The sequence below is a fragment of the Cynara cardunculus genome, assembly GCF_001531365.2.
Source record: "Cynara cardunculus var. scolymus isolate 2C chromosome LG 8, CcrdV1, whole genome shotgun sequence".
NCBI lineage: Eukaryota > Viridiplantae > Streptophyta > Magnoliopsida > Asterales > Asteraceae > Cynara > Cynara cardunculus.
In genome coordinates this window covers 6,115,920-6,122,403 of record NC_037535.1, presented here as the reverse complement: position 1 = coordinate 6,122,403, position 6,484 = coordinate 6,115,920, and the positions used below count along the sequence as shown (strand labels likewise).

The following is a 6,484-nucleotide window of genomic DNA, read 5'->3' as shown; positions in this document are numbered from 1 at the left end:
AACGAACATGAACAAGCCTCCGTTCGTGTTCGTTCGGTTCGTTTACAGCCCTAGAGATGAGATGCACAGATGGGGATGAATTAAGTTTTGTATTGGAATGAAATAACGAGAGTAATATTGTAATTTTAAATTGAGTCACATGTTGTTCCACCTTTTTTGGTGGAACAAAAAATGTCAAAATTTGTCTCATGAAACTTAAAAATAGTCTCACATTGTCCTATGTTTTTGTTGTCTATGACATGCCAAACATGAGACTATTTTTTTGTCTCATCATATCCCATGTAGTATGCATACCAAATGCACCCTTAAGAACCAGAGCTCCTCTGGCTCTTAAGCCAGAGCAACACTAAACAAAGCAAAGTCACTAAAATCTTAAATCTTGAAGTTTGGATCAACTTGAAACAATTTAAACACAAAATATACCCAACCAGAGCTCCTCTGGTCATTTAACTTGAAAAAAGAAATCCTGAGTCAAACCAACCAGAGCTTTTCTAGTCGACCAGAGCCTCTAGTCATACCAACTAGAGTTCTGATCTCAACTTTTAAAATATACAAGGATATGCGACCAACCAGAGCTCTTGGTATCAATCTTTAAGAATCAAGAATAAACGACCAACCAGAGCTCTTGGTCATTGGCTAAAGTTTATGAAAAATAAGAATTGAGTTGAACTTAAAAGATTTAGGTTTTAAAATATAAATAGAGGCCCTATGGTTAAACATAAAGGTCAACCAGAGTCTTTCTGGTTCTGTACCAATGATTCGAATATTTTCTCAAAGACTTAAACAAATAATGTGAATAATTCGCCTAAAGACCAAGCCAACCAGAGGTCCTCCAGAACCTCTTCTCGTCGAGCTAGGCTCTAGGTTTGAAATGTAAATAAAAAAACAAGTTTGAAAATGAAACAAGTCCAAAAGATTTTAGATACAGAGCTCGGATATAGAGCTTAGACTTGTTATTACATTTCCAGACACATAGCCTCTGTATAGTACATACAGGGCCTCTGATCCAAGATAAATTAAATGTTTTAAAAACCAAAGTCTCACATACAACCAGAGATCCTCTGGTTCCACACGAGGACCAACCAGAGCCCCTCTGGTCCTGAAACACTTATTTTCATCACATCCATAGAATGTGACAACCCAAGTCCTCATATCACACAAATACGATAACCTAAGATCATCACCTCACAAATGTGATACAAAACCCATGATCAAAAGATCATCATTTTTATAAAATAGATTATGCCACCCTTATTACCAATGTACGCAACTCCTGAGTATGTCACCCTTGTTACAAAAGTACGCATCTCCTGATTATGCTGCCCTTATTACCAATGTACGCAACTTCTTGATGTGTCACCCTTATTACAACATATCATAATGTACTCATGACCCAAAACCATCTTTTTTACCAAAATGACAATTAAACCGTTTCAAAACAAAAACTTATACAAGAACCTTAAAGCCCTATACATATTCACCATCAAACTCAAACAGCTTTCAAGAACTGTTTATCAATTTTTTTCCACATATGAACCATGCGGTTCAATATTTTAAATATCAAATAAATTTGATAACATAAACTGACCTTATGCATGTATTTGAAGATGAATCACACAGCAACAACCGCAAATAATATCACAAAATCAACTTCTTTTCTTAACAAATTTATGCAGTCTTTCACACAAGAAACACACAATTTCTCTCTTTTTTCCTTTTCTCTGAAAACAGAATAGGCAAATAAGATAGTCTTATACTCTCACTTTTATATTATCAAAACACAGGCGATGGAGTTTTACTATTTTAAAACTCATATTTTCACACCTATGATGAGAATTTCATACATAAAACATTTAGGGCAGTGGAAGATAATTAAGTAAAATATCAACATAACCACAATTAGTTAAATTGATTTACTTATCAAAACCTTTTAAAACCACCCAAATTATATAATTGGAACCCAGTTATGACATCATTGAAAGTAAGTTCTAAAATACTATTCTAATAATACCATACTTCCTTACTGTTCCTTCTGCATACAAAAGAATGAGTTGGGTTAACAAGTGTATACATCAAATTCAAAGGCTGAAATGAAGAGTACAATCATGCATGGATCAACAAATCAAATAAAGACATGCATTAAAGTTGGCAAGCGACATTTAATGCAATGGTGGTTATAACAGGTCATCCCTGTTATATGTTGCAACTCACCCGGTTTTGAAAGAATTTTTGAGTGATAGTTTTTAGGCAAATTCGGCCTCAACCCTCTGAAGACTATCTTAGTTCTTCAGATCTGAAAGAGTACCTTCTTATTATATTCAACCCTCCCCCTTTTTACAAACACATCATGTTGTAAGTCATTATATACCAGGAGCAACAAGTGGTATCAGAGCGGTTTATTTAATCTTATAAACAAGATTTGAAATGACTTCTACAGCCAATAACAATGGCTCTCTATCAAAACCTCCTCGTGTTCAAAAGGATAATTTTCTCTTTGGGAAAATCGGAAGACACTTTTTTGAAGAAGTTGACAACCAAATCCTAAATATTCTAAAAAATAGTCCATATTTTCCTACCACCTTTCTTCCTGGAGATAGAGATGAAAATGACAAAGTTATCGGACTAGGAACACAAATCATCAAGACTCCAGATCGCTGGAGAGAAGATGATAAGAAACAAGTTGTAGTTGACATTAAAGCTAAGATTATCATCGTAATATCTCTTCCAGATAATGTTCATCACTCTATCATGAATCTTACCACTGCAAGAGATATGTAGAACACTGTTATTGTTTCGTATGAGGGAACTTTCAAGTTAAGCAGAGCAAAAGGATCAATCTCATCAAACAATACAAATTGTTTATATGTCACGAGAAAGAATATCTCATGTTCAATACTCTTCTAAATGATCTTAAAGTGCATGATAAAGTTTTTGATAGTGATGAGGTATTGTGCAAATTTATGGACTTTTTGCTTGACTCATGGGAAAATATAATTGTGTGTTTAAAAACCTCTAAAGATCTTCATCACATGTCTCTCACTGCTCTATATGGTACTTTATATAATTATGAGCAAACTAAGGTACCGAGGAAAAATGTTTTTCAAGAAACTAAATGTACAAATATTGCTTTTGTTTCTTCTGATTCTAAAAGAGTGGGATCTATGTCACATGCATCATATGAATAGATTCTGAAGACTCTGATGAACACATTGATAAATCCACATTTGATCCCAACGGAGATTTTGACAGTGGGATCAATGGTTTATCAATGCAAGACATAAATGATTCTCTTTCCTTAGTTGCATCAAATCTATATATCTATTAAAGGAAGAACCAAGAGTATTGATGTGACATCATGAGAATTGAGTATTGAGGTGTTGGTGAATTGTGGTTGAGTTTGAGATATCCCCACATTGGTGAAGAGTTGAAAATTTTGAACAAAATGAAGTGTATAAAAAAGGTGAATTGGATGCCTTTGTGTTAAATATTAGGTTTGGCTCATAGAGTTGTCTTTATTTGGATAACCCTTTTGAAATCTATAACCATGGTTGGAAACCAATCAAATATTTGACAACATGAGGTAGTTATTTATCTGTCGTCATGATGTTAATACTATCACGATTTGACACACCTCTTTAATTACAATTCAAATATTATAGAATGTTACGATAAAGTATAATATTTTGTCAGTTTAATATCTGATATGTGGGTCATCGACCCCACTTGATATTAATTTTATTTTTCATGAGGGAAAATCCATTATCTTAGCTTGATGATGGGGTTCTTCATGCATCGTATTGGACTTCCACTATTGTTGCTACAATTTACGCACTCCTCTAATTTTCACTAGAAATATTATAAAACGTTTCTTCTTCGTAACTTCAAAAATAAGATTTCAATTTAATTTGTTATAAAATTAAAATCGTGATTTTGTCACCTTAGATAAAATTTCAATTAAAACTGTGACTTCTAATTAGACAAACTACTAACATTAGTCAAACATTTGTAGAGTACTTCGCAACACGATTTTCAAGCATAGTTGGATAACTTAAATTAGCATATGGTTCTAAGATTGTTGTCAAATCCCTTAAAAACTTTTAATGTACTCACATTTGTCTAAAATTTTTTAGAAGAGTACTTCATATTTAGTCTATAACATTCCTTTTGAAGATGATATTATCATTACCGCGCAACGTGCGGTTAGAAAACTAGTTTTAATAAATTTGTCAGAAAAAGCAGCCTTCAAAGAAGATCAAAAGAATGATTCTCAAAAAGACCATATTTCATCAATCAAACTTTGTCTCATCACAAGAAAACTGATGATGTCTGCTTCAAATGTGGAAAGAAATAGGCATTAGGTTATCGAAGGCATTATGGTATGGACTCTTGGAGCCGGATACTGGTCATTAACCATATAGTGTAATTTCTAGCTCATGAGTATAATTGGGATCATGGGGGGCCTTGAGCTATAAATCATGGTTGGTTTAACTCATTGGCCATTGATCCTTAGAGTAACTCTATAACATAGAGTTGTGGCTTACTCATGTGTTCCGCCACTAACCATGTAAATCGGGTCTCCTCCATCATCATGAGATGTATTTTGGGCTTCATGGCCCTTAATTGAAATATATGAACTTGGGATTTAAATTAAGCTTGGAAACTTTTACTGCATTGATTATTTACGTTATCTATAACTGTTTGGACTCACTAGACGTCAAACTAATACATTTTTTTAAATGACATGTATATCACGTTCTCCTAGCTGTGGGCCTCCAAAGTCTTGAGCAAAGTGATTGGATGCCGTTAGAGGCTCATTTTGGATTAATAGTAATGTCAAATTAGGCTTTATTTATCTTCTATTCCTTTGGGTTGTAAACTCTTTACAATTTCTCCCTTTCCGGTGATTTTTATTTGTATAGGTACTTTTCTCTATTGACTTTCCAATTTAAATTAACTCCTATTTTAGGGGTGTTACACACCTCTAGGTCTGTCATCGGTCCTTAGCCTGCCGGACATAGACCGGTCCATCTCGTTGACCCACATGTTTTAAGTTTTAACCTGTAAAATAAGAATCTAGCAAATGCAATATGCATCAAGTTTCTAAAATCATATATAACAAATCTTTTCAAATAATTATTCAGCGAAATAGCAGAAGAGACTTTAAAGGTCCGTTTGGTTTGTAGGAATGGGAAGGATTTGTATGATTTGGAATTCTATCCATTCCAATATCGTGTTTTGATTTGCATGATTGCTCGGATTTTAAATCCTAGGATTTCTTCGAAATCCCTCAAACAAAGGGGCATTTGGTTCCAAAATGTTCTTGGATGAAATGGAAGCTGTCAAAAGAATTTGACTTTGAAGATATTGAAATGAAATGTTATTAAGTTTGACCGTCTGTTTAACCTTGGAATATTGACCCGTATCTGACAAAAAGGGTCCCCCTTATATCCTCCAGCATTCCGCGGAGGCAATCATCCGGCTCATGAGGCAGATACAAATCCTCCATAAAATGAATTTCGTGGAATCTGTTAAAGAAATTAGAATCAGTCTGTTTGGTTCGCATAATGTAGTCTTGGAAATTGGAATGAAATATTGGTAAATTTTGAAAAAAAATTTGAAACTGAAATCCAACTACTGTGGTTTAGATTGGTGGTGGTCGATGGTGGTTCAGATTGACGATGATACAGATCAACGGTGGTTCAGATTGACGGTGGTTCATATCAGTGGTGGTTGACGGTGGTACAGATCGGAAGTGATCCACAGTGGTTCAGATGGAGATGGTCTGAGGTGGTTTAGATCGACGGTGATCGGTGGTGGTTCAGATCGGTACTGGTCGGCAGTGGTTCAGATCGGTAGTGGTCGGCAGTGATTTAAATCAGTAGTGGTCTGTGGCGGTTCAGATGGCGGTAGTCGGCGGTAGTTCCGATCGGTGGTCAACGGGTGGTTCAAATGGATGGTGGTGGGTCGTGGTTGGTTGTGGTTCGATCGGGGGTGGTCGTTGATGGTCAACGTTGGTTAGTGGTGATTGAGATCAAGTAGGGAAGATTGAGATATTTTAGTCTATTTGATAAAATGTAACGAAATGAAATTGAGTTCCTTCTCAATTGTGATGAAATGACTAAATCCATGAATGATGAAATGTTTGGAATTCAATTTTCATTCCTTAGTTAAACTATTGCCGTAACAGAATTTGATCAATGGAATTGATCATTCTAATTATTTCGAATTCCGTCGGAATCCTACGAACCAAACGTCCCGTAGGATTTTGAAATCCCATGAGGGTGGTTGAGATTTTACGGGATTTTGTAGGATTTATATATAATAGTATTTAAAATATATTAAAAACAGTTGTCTTTCTACTAATCAATTAGTAAAAAAGCAATTTAGTTATTTTTATAATTATTTATAATTTCTTATTACAAATTAGTCATAAATAATTAAATTAAATTCCATTCCAAATCTTACAAACCAAACACAACAAAAA

General features: G+C 34.5%; 1 non-coding gene across 1 annotated transcript; it reads left to right on the top strand.

The window, feature by feature from the left end:
* The first annotated feature begins 3,650 nt into the window (after positions 1 to 3,650).
* Positions 3,651 to 3,837, top strand: LOC112517518. The gene has a single exon (XR_003069712.1). It is a non-coding gene; the product is annotated as a U2 spliceosomal RNA (small nuclear RNA).
* Positions 3,838 to 6,484: the final 2,647 nt, after the last annotated feature.